The sequence below is a fragment of the Phodopus roborovskii genome, unplaced genomic scaffold (assembly GCF_943737965.1).
Source record: "Phodopus roborovskii unplaced genomic scaffold, PHOROB, whole genome shotgun sequence".
NCBI classification, from domain to species: Eukaryota; Metazoa; Chordata; class Mammalia; order Rodentia; family Cricetidae; genus Phodopus; species Phodopus roborovskii.
The window spans coordinates 7,465,770-7,480,979 of NW_026126461.1; the positions used below are offsets into that span (position 1 = coordinate 7,465,770).

The 15,210-nt window shown below is 37.7% G+C and overlaps 1 pseudogene; it reads right to left on the reverse strand.

Annotated features, from left to right (window-relative positions):
* Nucleotides 1-14,163: 14,163 nt before the first annotated feature.
* LOC127226741 (40S ribosomal protein S11-like) lies at nucleotides 14,164-14,674 on the reverse strand (annotated as a pseudogene).
* Between the last annotated feature and the right edge of the window lie 536 nt (nucleotides 14,675-15,210).

Sequence of the window (15,210 nt, forward strand, 5' to 3'; positions counted from 1 at the left end):
CAGTCTGGTGCAGAAAGGGAATAGATAAGCATCACATCTGTTTTATCAAACTATCTCCATAGTGGCCTGGTATGGTGTTTGGTATTGTCATTTTCAGGATGATTTCCTTGGAAGGTCACTGTTCTGACTTAATGGCATTTTCTTGGAAGGAGGGTAAGTTACACACCACCAAAATAAAAGCCCAAACCTGAGTACTAGGATCTACCCATAAAGCGAAGGTTAGGAACTTTATAGCCCAAGTTGTGAGTTGGTAGACTTACCCTGAAATAGGAGCTCGTGGGAAGTTTTCTGATCTATGAACATCCTAAAAAACAGAAAACATAACAAAGGAGATCATTAAGAATTTAAGGAAGTAAAAGGATGCATTTATTTAGATGTGGAGGGAATACAAGTAAAGACATCCTGGGATGGTCCACTGCAAAAACACCAAGCCATAGCTTTTTGTTTGTTTGTTATGATTTTAAATAAGGAATAGGGAATTATCTATCTATCATCTATCTACCTATCTACCTATCTATCTATGTATTTATGTATGTATGTATGTATGTATGTATGTATGTATGTATCTATCTATCTATCTCTCTATCTATCTATGATGCTATCCATTAACATCTACATTTATATTTAAATGAGTATACTGGAGACTGAATAAAATACAATGGTAGCATTTGAAGTCATGCAGAAAGGAATCAAAGTGATTTTTAGAATTACAGTGAATGTGGTAATTATATGTCTCCTGCAATCTGACTGGTTCAGCTTGCATACACAGCTAAACAAAGGGTGCTGGGAATTCATTTAAATGAATAGTTTGGAATTCATACCCCAATCTCTATGAAGGCATTGGACATCTGAACATGTCTTTTTCATCTATTTATTGTTTGTGGGGAGAATTAATATATAATTTTCTTTATCACTGTTAGTCATGCTTTGTCTAGAACAGAAAACAAAAGTGTGCTCAACAGCCACCTAGGAAAATGGTGAGCTGCTTTAATGAAGAGAGAAAGCCCACAAAAGCAGCTTTGGGCGTAGGTGTTGAGTACAATTATTTTGTAAACGTTTGGAATAATTCCCAGTTTGGTTAACGAGGTAGCCATTTGCTTGACTGAATGGTCTTTGAAAAACCTTCTGTTCCATAAAAGATATTTCCCTGTCGATGCCAGCTTATTTCTATCACCGAGGCTATTTGGCGACAATGGACCTAGTCTGGATGGCTGGAAGGACACTGCTTCTTTAATCATCTAAATTGATTTTCTTAACTTCCTCATCAATCTTTATAAAGGACGGATACAACAGAGGACTGGAGGCTGTTCCTCACAAGAATTCTCTTTCTGTTATACTGTAAACATTTTCCAATCAGCATTTTAATAATATTTAGACTTTTATCAATCATCCTTTTAACCAAACACATGAGCTGCCAAGACTCAGAGCCAGCATCTTCCACCTGGCCTGATTTTAAAATCTTTTCACTTGCAGACTATAGTCTTGCCTGCCTCCAGTAATTTTTCAAAACTGCCGTTAAATCATCGTGTTGACCCATGCTTGAACCTTGCCACCTGCTTCCTTCACTCTGTATTGTAGCATTCAAAATGCTCTATGAATTTGGACCATGCTTCTACTTTACATGTCTCCATTGTAAGGGAAAAAAGTGTGTTCATGGTTCTTCCTAGCTCCTTGTGGTTTATGTTCAATTACCTCGCCATATGTCCAGCTTTTCTCTTGGCCTGTTACTTCTCCAGATTGCCAAGGTAGTATGTCTCCTTTCGTCTTTACAACTTACCTTACACACAGAATCCCCCATCTTCCTAAAAGTAAGTTGCTTTCTGGAATATAATTTCTATGAATTTTTAAAACAAGTATGCATTATTAGTATGCACAACAACATTGTTTTAATTATATTTATATGTACTGAGTATAGATTTCTTTGTCAATGAATTGCCTTACTAACCTTTACAGTTCATTCTAACCATTATTTTGCCTTCTAACTAATGCTGTCATCTAATTCTGAGGTTCTAAAGCCTGAAATGGATGCTCATTTAAAAATGATGAGACAGATGAAAATGTTTCATAAATTGATTGAAAATATGAAAATATGAAGATGATTTGAATTATTTCCTACAGAAAAATGCAAAATGTTACAGAAAAAAACCTTTGACATTTCTTCAGTAAATGCAGTCTTACACCTCAGTAATTTGATTTCCAGTTACATCCTTAGGTAAAATAAAAACATATCCACTGTGAAACTTATATGTGAATGTATATATAATATTGCTAGTAGTAGTCCCCAAAGTAGAATTAACTCAAATATTCATTAACTGGTGAGTAAATAAAAAAATGTTGTGTTCATAAACACAATACTATTCTTATTTCTTTTTGCCATTTTAAATTAGTTGATTTATCTCTGTTTATGTTACTCAGCTTTTATTTTTATACATTTTGATATTTTGATTTATTATGATACTTGTAAATATTTTATCTAGTTTCCTTGTGATCAAATAATTCATTATATAAATGTCTTAATGACAATTTCACTTAGATGTATCATGCCCAAAGAAACTCTTAGAAAACAAAGTATTTAATTGGGGATCAGCTTACAGTTTCATCATGGCAAGGGGCGTGACAATTGGTATATCACTAGGAAAGTAGTTGAAAGCTATATCCTGGGCCTGGTGAGGGTTTTTTAAACCTGACAGCCCATGTATAGTGAAACATTTCCTCCAATGAAGTCATACCTCCTAATTTTTTTCAAAAAGTTCCTCTCTGGTAATGAAGTATTCAAATATATGAGCCCTTGGGAGCCATTTTTATTCAAACCATCATGATAAATGAATTAAAAGACAAAAAACATATGATCATCTTGCTAAATGCAGATGATGTGTGTGACAAAATACAGCACCTCTTCAACATAATAAAGACAGTTTATAGCAAGCCCGCAACCATCATCGACTGAAACAGAAATTCAAAGCAGTTCCTCTAAAATCAGAAACAAGACAAGGTCGTTCATTCTCTTCATACCTATTTAATGTAGACTTGAAGTATTGGCTAGAGTGATATGACAACTGAAGGAGATCAAGGGGGTACAAATTAGAAAGAAAGAAGTCAAAGTATCTTTATTTGCAGATGACATGATAGTATAAGTAAGTAACCCTAAAAATTTTACCAGGACACTCCTACAGCTGAATCACCTTCAGCAAAGTAGCTGGATAACAAATTAACTCACAAAAGTCTGTAGCCTTCCAGGATACAAATGATAAACAGACTGAGAAAGAAATCAGGGAAACAACACCTTCCACAATAGCCACAAAGAGTATAATTATAACCAAGTGAATGAATGACTTGTATGACAGAAGTTTCAGGTTACTGAAGGAAAAAATTAAAGAAGATATCAGAAGATGTAAAGATCTCATGGATTAATGTAGTAATATTCTAATATAGTAAGATTAATGTAGTAAAAATGGCCATTCTACCAAAAGCAATCCACAAATTCAACGCAAGTTCTATCCAAATTTCAACACAATTTTTCACAGATGGTGAAAGGGGAATTCTTAGTTTTATATGTAAACACAAAAATCCCAGAATTCCCAAAAACAACTGTGAATAATAAGACTGCTAGAAGTATCACCATCTCTGGCCTCAAATTGCATTGCAATGCTATAGTCAGAAAAGCAACTTGGTATTGGCAATAATCATTGCAGAAAACAGGGTGAAGGGTCCTAACGAATTTAATCAAAGAATAATCACGCGAACCCACAATCTTCCCCTTCTGAGATTCAGGCAATCTCTTAACTTTAATCCCCTGTAAAATGCAGATATCATTCTTCCAACACATAACGATACTGGATACACATTACCATTCCAAAATGTAGGGAAGGGAAGCATAGTGAGGAAATACTGGACCAAAGCAAGACTGAAAACCAGCTGGGAAGACTCCAAACTGCATCTCCATGTCTGATGCCAAAAATGCTCTTCAGATTCCTACTCCATTCAGCCTTGTTGAGCGGCATACATCTTTCTTGTAGGCTGCTTCCATTCTCTTTTAGCAGCTTTCCTTAGCAGGTATTCTACAGCTCTGGCATCTCCAGTATCTTGGATTTCCTCGAAGCCAAGGGAATTCAGGTTTCCAGTTCACAGTTGCACACAGTGGTGTCTCTAGTCCTCCATTCAGGGATACCCCTGATACATGCCTCAGTGGCTTTCCTTAGGGGCAGAGACAAATTACATAATGTCTTTCTTCTATCCTTGACTCTAAAGCTAGAACCACATGGCCAAAGCTGTCAAGTTGTATTGCTTACTGGAGCTGGGAACATGGCTCCTTTGTTCAACTGCATGTTCACCAGCTCTATGCTCTTCATTGCCCAAGCTTGGCTGCTCTGAAACTGGATCTGTGGTGCAGGCTGGCCTCAAACTTAGTGATCTGCCAGCCTTCATCTCTGGAGGGCTGGGATTAAAGACATGTCCCACCACACCTGGCTCTAAACTTTTCTTAAATTCCTTTTGAGGATTTGGAAACTTAGCTGGTGGAATCTTGCCCCGAGGTTATCATTCCCTTTATTCTATTTCTTAATCTGTTTATCTCCTTAACTCTATTCCACTTTCTGGTGCTCCTTTTCTCTTAATTGTACATGTTGAACTTCTTTCTCTTGCTTAGCTTGCTATTTTTCATTATAAATCTTCATAGGAGTGATCATTAATAACCACACAACAGAGTCAACACTAGGCTGTTTTGAGTTTCCCTTTGTCAACAGCACTAACCCAAAACTCTTTACTTTAGCCTTAGGTAGACTCTTTGGACAAGTGCAAAAAGCAGCCACTTTCTTCATGAAATATCATGAGAATGATCTCTACGCAACACATTAAAGTTTTTTTCTGAAACCTTTTGAACCAGCCTCCCACAGTTCAAATCACTCAATACCACTGTCTTTCATGCTCCTACTAGTCTGGCCCGTTAAACAGTACTTAAAGCATTGTGCTGCTTTCCTAACCCAAAGTACCAAGTCTAAATTCCTCCAAACAAAAACGTAGTCAGTCCTATTACAGCAGTACTCCAGTCCCTGACACCAACTTCTGTCTTAGAGTTTCTATTGCTGAGAAGAGACACCATGACCACGGCAACTCTTATAAAGGAAAAACATTTAACTGGGGCGGTTTGCATTTTCAGAGGTCTAGTCTATTATCATCATTGTGCAACAAGGTGGCACGTAGGCAGACATGGGCTGGAAAAGAAGCTGAGAATCCTTACATTTTGCATAGGCAACAGGAAACTGTGCTGGCTTAAATGTAATTGACCCAAATAATCTCATTGGGAGTGAGTCTATTAGGAGGTGTGGCTCTGTTGCAGTGGGTATGGCTTTGTTGGGGGAAGTGTGCCACTATGGGGGGGGGTGAGCTTTGAGGTTTCCTATGCTTGGGTTACCACCCAGTGTCTCACTTTACTTCTTGTTGCCTTCCTAGGAAGATGTTAGGACTCCCAGCCATGCTCTTACCATGATGCTCATGGACTGAATCTCTGAACTGTAAGCAAGCCACCACAATGAAATGCTGTCCTTTATAAGAGTTGTTGTGGTCATGGTGTCTCTTCACAGCAATAAAAAACAAAACAAAACAAACAAACAAAACAAAAACCAAAGATAGAAGTGGTCTGTCTCAGTAGGAGTATCTTAAGTTTAGGTGACCCCAAAACCCACCTCCATAGTAACACACTTTCTCTAACAAGACCACGCCTACTCTAACAATGCCACACCTCCTAATAGTGGCACTTTGGAGAGCATTTTCTTTCAAACCACTAAAGTTTCTTTTGATGTCCGGGATGGATAAAGAAACTGTTATGCATTTGCATGCACATGTACACCCACACACACTCACTGGAATATTTCTTGTCTACCAGAAAGGAATACATCTTGTGATTTGTCACAGTGTAGGCAGTTCTAGGAAGCGCTATGCCAGGTGAAATAAAGCAGAGACAGAAATCAAGTTACTTTAAGATCTTACATTTATTTGGACTCTTAAGGAAAGGCAAGTACATATATGTGTGTATAAAGAAAAATCAAACAATGATTACCAGGATTAGGGGGGCAAAGTGATAGGGTTATGAAGGATCCAAGTTAGTAAATATATATGGAAAAAAAGTTTAGAGATACCATGTAAAACTACACGGAACTACAATTAACAGAGTGTACTGTATTATAGATTTCTCTGAAGGAATAGTGCTTAAAATATGCTGATGATCAAGAGTGGGGGCCAGGGAAATAATTAACATATGATGCATATGTTACAATGTTTTCACTTTATCAGTATCTTATGGCATCATGTTGTGCCTTGAATTGCACAAAAATAAAATTAAAAGGCATGGGAAAGAAAGGCAGTGAGTACTTAGTTTTATGATAGAAACTTGATCAACATTTGACACAAGTCATGAGTCATGGCTTATTTGTGTCGTGTTCCACTTAGTCGGCCACTTTCATAGGATCAGATTGGACTATGTAACATTTCAGTGTTGTTAGACCATAGCTTTGACACACACTAGAAAGGGAGTCGTTTAGAACGACAGCTCGCTCCTACCCCCCACGTCTCTGTTAGTTTTCCAAACATGAACCTTAATCTTACTAGAAGATGATAGTTCTGAGATTGTCAGAAGAGGTGAAAAGTGTAGGTGGGCACAGTGCTGGTTTTCCAGAAAAAAAAAAAAAAAAAAAACTCAGAGAATCTAAAATATGTGTGTGTGTCTGTTTCTCCTTGAGGAGGTTGTGACAGAAGGTCATCTCTTTCTTCTTCCTTTTTTTTTTGTTTTGTTCTTAGAATAAGAACTCCAGATCAATGGAGGTGAAGGGTTCAGCAGGGTAGGGAGTTCAGCCAATCCCTGGAGCAGCATACTGACATTTCAAGGCAAAGCGGTAAGCTCTTCGCTCTCTTGATGCTATTTTGAAAGGATGCATTATTGAAATGTCATCTATTTGCAATACATACCTCACTCTATGTCTGTCTATGAATCCTATAGTGCAGTATGTAGACCCGTCATTGAGTTTCCATATGTCCAGCCGCTTGTTGGCCTCACGAGGTCAGCTGGAAGCACAATGAACTTCCAGGGACTGACTTTAATGACAAGCTCCTGCTACACTGATTTGTTTCAGTAGTTTTTCTATAGAAAAGTGACATTTTGTTCCCAAGTTTAGCTGATTTTGATCAAGTATGTGATCTGAAGATTTGGGCTTTATTTGGCTACTTCTTTAAAAAGTTTATTTTAATTTATCATTTAATCTGTTTGAGTATTTTGCCTGAATTTATGTTTACATGTCACGTACATTCTTGGTGTCTTCAGAAGCCAGAAAATTCCAAGAGATTTTGCAGAATTGGGTTTACAGATGGTGGCAAGCTGCCATGTGGGTGCTGGGTATTGAACTTGGGTCCTGTAGAAGAATAGCTAGTGCTGTTGAGTCATCTCTTCAGCCTTTTTCTCCCTATCTTTAACAAAAATGTTATAAAAATACAGGAAGTCTGAAGTTTAACAAATCCTAAAAAAAAAAAAAAAAAAAAAGCATCTAGTTTGATAAACTTTTGTTTTTAGCTGATTCTTGATTCTTGAATATTTCCATTGTGGAAACTCAACTGAGTCTTGAGAGAAAGAAAACTTTGAGCTGTTGCAAATGCATGCTATAGTGCTTGTAAATACAAAGAAAACCTCCCTCATATTCCAAGATCACTGCCACTCAATCACTCATTCACATGCTACTCATTCATTCACATGTCATTCATTCACATGTCACTCACTCATTCACATGTCACTCACTCACTCATTCACATGTCACTCATTCATTCACATGTCATTCATTCACTCATTCACATGTCACTTACTCATTCATTCACATGTCACTCACTCATTTATTCACATATCACTCACTCATTAATTCACATGTCACTCATTCACTCATTTACATCACTCATTCACATGTCACTCATTCATTCACATGTCACTCACTCATTCACATGTTACTCAGTCATTTTGTAAAGTGAGTCCTAATATGATTCACTAATTGCAGGTGAAGGCTTTAACATTTTAATTTGTTAAAAATAAAGATTCAAAGCTGAATATTAATTCATTCCCATAATCAGAACAGTTGGCTGAATCAAAAGGGTTGTCACGAGCTTATGGTTAGCGTGGGTCAAATGTCAAGTCCCTGCCCAATCAGAACTATATAGTGAGAATTGTTCAAGAAAAAAAATTAATAAAAAGGAAAGAAAAACATTTAAAAAAGAGACTCAACCTTAGAAATCTCATTTCAGAATCTAGTCCACTGATATCAAATATGTCAATAATACAATTGAACGTTTTATGAACTGGCATGGACATAAGTCAGACATTTGTCTGAGTTGCATTCTTTTGAGACCTCATGACTGCAAAAACATTGAAAAAGTTTAAAACCCATGGCTGTGGGTTTTAATGACATGAAAGCCTTTCCTTTTAGAATGAATTTCTGTTTTTAATTCACGTAGTTTTCATCTTACAAATGGAACAAGATCTCATCATCATCCTACTGATGATGGTGCTGAGGGTGAACAACTTACATACTAATTTGTGTGTGTTAATATTTAATTACTTCTTGGTTTCCATATTAGGACTTTTAGCAAAGACAGACTAAAGTCAGGAAAAAGTCCAGAGAAATGAAAACATGTATTATTTAATGTGTAGTAACAGATGGTGGTGTGCAGGTTTCAATGGGCAAAATAATTACAGTTTTTTACTTTTATAAATGGATGGCCAGTATTTTGCAACAATAATTAATATCTTTAATACTTTGTGGTCACATTCATTATTAAAAGTATCTCACTTTGCTATTGATGTCAAATTATTTTTCCATATTATGAATATTAAATTTCAACCAATATTGCTGGTGCAACAATAGGTAAAGAGAACCTGAGGCAGTTGCTCTTTAAAGTTGAAATTATCTTTTATTGCATTTGCCTGTGATGAAGACCCCTAACATTTTTATAGTTCAGGAAAGATGTTAGCTTCATATAGTTATTTTATGACACAAAAATCTAAGTCCACCAGAAATTTGTGGACTGTATAGAAATTCCAACATTATTAGATATCAACAAAATACTTCTCTGTTTTGTCAGTGGTGACAACGCTTACTATTTTCCAAACACTCGTGCTCTAGCCCAACATGACCTTAGCTTCACCCCTCACCCTGTGACTATGAGTGCTTCAGGGTAGGGAGCCAGTTCAAGTTCCAGGTTGTGCCTCTCTACTCTTCTAAACAAAATCATGCTATTTGTACCATTTTTTTTTGTTCAAAATTGAATTTTATCATAAAATTTGGTGGGTGATGGGAGATGTCATTCTGTAAATATGTTTATCTTATTGGTTAATGAATAAAGCGCTTTTGGCCGATAATAAAGCAAGATAGGTGGGACTAGGAGACAAGGAGGATGCAGGAAGTAGTAGGGAGAGGATTCAACATGCAGAACGGAGAGAGCAGAATGCCAGCCCCTCTCTTCGGTAAGATAGGACCATGTGAAAATACTTACATTAATAGAAATGAAATAATATTTAGGACAGAGCTAGCTAATAAGAAACGCTAACAACAGGCCAACAGCATTACGTCAATACAGTGTCTCTGTGTGTTATTTGGGGCTGGCACGGCTGTGGGTCCAGGCTGCCAGGAAAACCTGCTCATAAAAGATGGGATTTTATCTAATGACATCTGTAAGTGCTTTGTGGGTGTGTTGTCTGTGTAGCTGTTTGTGACACATGGAGCAGTCACAGCCATAGAAGAGCCAGCAGTATATGGATGACAGTGACACACAGTGTAGAGCCAAGGGGACTGCAAAGAGCGTGTGAAACTCCAGGAGTTCACGCTACAGAAGGATTGCATGCTCCTTGAGATTATAAACATTCTTCTGCCAACTTGTTGAGTTCATATCTCAGCTGCAAGAGTCTTTTTGGCGAAGGCTTTAAAAGTCTTATGAAAAGAATGCTATCATCTACAACACGGATAGCATGGCTTCTTTTCCTACTTGTATCCCTGTTATTTCCTTCTCTTGTTTTATTGTTATCACTAAAACTTCAAACATTTTATTAACAGGTGTGGGAAGAGTGAGCGTCCTTGCCTGTTACTGAAATTACTGGGGGCTCCTTGAGTTTTCTCCACTAAGCATGCTGATGTCTATAAGGTTACCATATGAAGACTATACTGAGGCATTTTCCTTCCATTCCCAGCCTTCCAGTAACTTCTGTCATTAAAAGATGATGGATTTTTGCCATAGGCTTTTTTCTGTGTCTAATAAGATGCTCATGTGATTTCTATCTATGTGATTGTACAGTTTATTGAATTGTATGTGTTGAGCCATCATTATTTCCTTGGAAGGAGACCAAGAGTTTGAATTCAGTTTCCGAGAATTTTTTTTTGAGAATTTTTGTGTCAACATTAATAAGGGAGATTGGTGTGCAATCTCACTTACTTTTATTGATCTGTCTTTAGCTGGTTTTGTTATGTTGGTAATACTGGTTTCATGGAAAGTGTTTGGGAGCCTTTCTTCATCTTCTACATCCTGGAATGATGTGTGTCGTATTGGTGTTAATTTTTTCTCAGGAGATCTGGTAGAATTATGCAGTTAATCCAACTAGTCCTGGGTATTTTTATTTGGTAGATTTTTTTTTATTACCATGTCAATAACACTGCTAGTTGTAGTAGTTTTAATGAAATTCTATTTTGTGTTAGTTTAGCTTTGGTATGGTATAAGGATTTAGGAATTTGTCTATTTCTTTTAGATTTGTCCAATTTCATGAAATATAGGTTAAGTATATTCTTAAGCTTTTCTGAATTCCATTGGTATGTATTTTAAGCGTCTCTTTTTGTCTTTTATTTTAATTTAGATCTTCTCTTTTTCTTTGGGTTAATTTGGCTAAGTGTGTGTTTATCTTGTTTATTTTTTCAAAGGGCCAACTCCTCATTTTATTGATTCTTTGTTCTTTACTTTTTTATTTTGTACTGGTTCTATTTTTTTCACTGATTTTGGTTATCTATTGCAACCTATTGTTTTGGGGCTTTAACTCATTAAGTGTGATCTCTCTCTCTCTCTCTTTTTAAAGTAGACACTGTTCTTTCTCAGGACTACCATTATTGTATTCCATAGATTTTGATATATTGTGTTTTTATTTTAATTCTGTTATTTTTTAAAAATTATTATTTGATTTATATTAGACATAATTATTGTTATGTAGTGTTTTGTATAATCATCATGGGATTGTGTACTTTCTGTAGTTTTTATTGCTGATAATATCTAGTTTTCTCCCATTGTGGTCAGATAGAATATAGGATGTAATTTCAATTTTCCTATATTTGTTGAGACTTGTTTTATATGGTAAGTAGGTATTAGATCATGGAAAAAAATCCATTCTAAAAAATCCACTTCTAAAAAGTGTGCATTCTTTGTTTGGGGATAGAATATCTTGCATGTTAGTTAGTCATTGACTAAGAAAAATATGAAAATCATGACTTGTTCAGACCAATTATGTATGGTATTCATTAGCTAAACTTCCTTGAGGTCAAATATTTCCATTTATAATAAGAGATTTTCTGGGGCCCTACCTCCGCTACCTCTGCTCTTGAGACAGGGAAGGGACATCTGCATAGAGAGTCTGAGTACCAGATGAGTTTCACACAAGTGATGGCACAGAATAGCTTGAGCTGTCTTTATACTTCAAAAACAAATATGTTTTTCCTATCCACAAACGTCCACCTCGGGCAAAAACAATGTTTTCTAAACTTTTAAATCAAAGCACCTTATAAACCAAAATCAATACTCAGCATTTTGCTTTTTATTTTCATGCAAGTCTACTTGTTCTGAGATAATTTCCTGCGTCATTGATGTCTTTTTTTTTCCCAGAAAATTCTTGATTATGCCTCTTTCTTAAAATATTTTTCCTGTATTTTTATTTAGAAGATTCACAGTCTTTTGTCTTATACTAAGTTCTCTGGTCCAGCTGAATTTATTTTGGTTCAAGTTGTAAATTATAGATTTCACTTTAGTTTTACATGTCAATCTCCATATTCCTAGTGCTTTTTGTTGAAGAGACCTCTCTCCTCACCCCATGTAAATTTTTGACATTTTTGTAAATATTAGATACCTGCACCTGTGTGTTTATTTCTGGATCCATCATCCCTTCCATTTGGCTCTGTGTTTTTGTGTCAGTCTTCAGCTATGTTTGATATATTGTGGCTCTGTGGTACAGTCTGACATCAGGTATTATGGTATCTGCAACATATTTTTTTTCTCCTGTTTAGGATTTCTGTGGCTGTTTGGGATCATTTGTGTTCTTATCATATCCTTAGTGTTTTTCCCTTGTTCTGTGGAGAATATATTCATAATTCAGATCTGTAGGTTGCTTTAGCAACCTATTTTATAATGTTGATTTTTTTTCACAATATTATTTCTGGTTATCTAAGAATGGATGTACTGTCTTCGATTTTCGTTTTCATGGTAGAGATCTTTCAGCTCCTCTGTTAGATTTATTTCTTGTTACTTTTTTTAATTTATAAATTTTATTTAAATTAGAGGCCATCTTATTTTACATGTCAATCCCAGTTCCCTCTCCCATCCTCCCATTCCCCCCTCTGACCCTCCCATCCCACTCCCATCCACTCCCCAGGGAGGGTGAGGCCTTCCATGAGGGATCATCAAAGTCTGTCAAATCATTTTGGGTAGGTCCTAGGCCCTCTACCCTCCCCCATGTCTTTAGGCTAAGGGAGTATTCCTCCATAAAAAATGTGCTCTCCATTTATGAACTAGAAATACATCCTGGTTCCACTGCCAGAGGCCCTATAGACTGCCCAGTCCTCCTAGCTGACACCCACATTCAGGGGCCCAGGTTTGGTCCTATGTTGGTTCCCCAACTGTCAGACTGGGGTCCATGAGTTCCCACTTGCTCTGGTCAGCAGTTTCTGTGGGTTTTCCCAGCGTGGTATTGACCCCTTTGCTCATCACTCCTCCCTCTCTGAAACTGGATTCCAGGAGTTTGGCTCAGTGTTTAGCTGTGGATCTCTACTTCCATGAGCTACTGGATGAAGGCTCTAGAATGGCATATAAAGTAGTCATCATTTTCATTATAGGGGAAGGGCATTTAAGGCAGCCTCTCCACTATAGCTTAGATTTCTAGTTGGGATCATTATTATGGATATCTGTACAATTCCCTGGTGCCCAAATTCTCTTTAAACCTATAATGGCTCCCTCTACTGATGTGTCTCTTTCTTTGATCTCCTCTATTCATCTCCATTCTCAGTCTTCCTGATTCCTCATGTTCTGCCTCCCCTCCTCTTTCTCTTCCCTCCTTCCCTCCCTCCCTCCCTCTCTCCCTTCACTCTCCCTCCCTCTCTCCCTCCCTCCACCCTCCCTCCCTCCCTCCCTTCTCCCCAAGCTCCCAATTTGTTCAGGAGGTTTTGTTCTTTCCCCTTCACCATGGTATTGTGTATGTCTCTCTTACAGTCCTCCTTGTTTCCTAGCTTCTCTGAAGGTGTGGATTGTAGTCTGGTAAACTTTTGCTCTATGTCTAATATTGGTATATGAGTGAGTACATACCACGTTTATCTTTCTGTGACTGGGTTACCTCACTTAGGATGGTTTCTTCTAGTTCAATCCATTTGTCTTTGAATTTCAAGATACCATTTTTTTTTTTTTTTGTTTTTCTACTTGAGTAGTACTCCATTGTGTGAATGTAGGACATTTTCTCCATTCATTCTTCGGTTGAGGGGTATTTAGGTTGCTTCCAGGCTATTGCTATTACAAATAATGCTGCTATGAATTGAACAGATGTCCTTGTAGTATGAATGTGCATCCTTTGGGTATATGTCTAAGAGTATAATTGCTGGATCTTGAGGTAGACTGGTTTCCATTTTCCTGTGGAACCGCCATACTGATTTCAGAAGTGACTGAGTTTGCACTCCTACCAGCAGTGGAGGAGTGTGCCCCTTTCTCCACATCTTCTCCAGCATAAACTCTCTTTGGTGTTTCTAATTTTAGCCATTCTGACAGGAGTAAGAATTATCTCAGAGTTCTTTTGATTTGCATTTCCCTGATAGCTAATAATGTTGAGCACTTTCTAAAGTGTCTTTCAACCATTTTCGATTCATCTTTTGAGAATTCTCTCTTTAGTTCTGTACCTCACTTTTTTTTTTAAGCTGGAAAATAACTTTATTTGTTCCAGGGAGTCAGCCAGAGTCCTCAGAACTTCTGAAACTGCTTCTTGGTGCCAGCAGCCTTAGTGACCTTGAGCACGTTGAAGCGCACAGTCTTGCTCAGTGGCCTGCACTCTTCCACGGTGACAATGTCGCCGATCTGACGTCCCTGAAACAGGGTGACAGGTGCACGGACATGTTCTTGTGGCGCTTCTCAAAGCGGTTGTAATTGCGGATGTAATGGAGGTAGTCCCGACGGATGACGATGGTCCTCTGCATCTTCATCTTGGTTACCTCGGATGGAGACGTTACCGGTGAAGGGACATTTCTTGTCTATGTAGGTGCCCTCGATGGCCTCCTTGGGCGTCTTGAAGCCTAGACCGATGTTTTTGTAGTACCGAGGGAGTTGCTCCTTGCCGGTTTCTCCCAGCAGAACACGCTTCTTGTTTTGAAAGATGGTAGGCTGCTTTGGTAAGCACGTTCTGTCTGAATGTCTGCCATCTTCCCGGCAGCGGGAGGAAAAGGGCTGTACCTCACTTTTTAATAGGGTTATTTGGTGTTTCGGTGACTAGCTTCTTGATTTCTTTGTATATTTTGGAGATCAGCCCTTTGTCAGATGTAGGACTGGGGAAGATCTTTTCCCATTCTGTGGGCTGCCGTTTTGTCTTGCCAACTATGTCCTTTGTGTTACAGAAGCTTCTCAGTTTGAGGAGGTCCCATTTATTATTTGTCGATCTCAGTGTCTGTGCTACTGTAGTTATGTTCAGGAAGCAGTCTTGTATACCAATTGTTCAAGCGTACCTCCCACTTTCTCTTCTAAGAGGCTCAGTGTGGCTGGATTTATGTTGAGGTCTTTGATCCATTTGGACTTAAGTTTTGTGCATGGCAATAGACATGGGTCTATCTGCAGTCTTCTACACACTGGCATCTAGTTATGCCAGCACCATTTGTTGAAGATGCTTGTAACGAGTATGGTTTTTCTGCCTGCCGCCTGGTCCAGCCCCAAATAACACACAGAGACTCTGTATTAGATATAATTCTG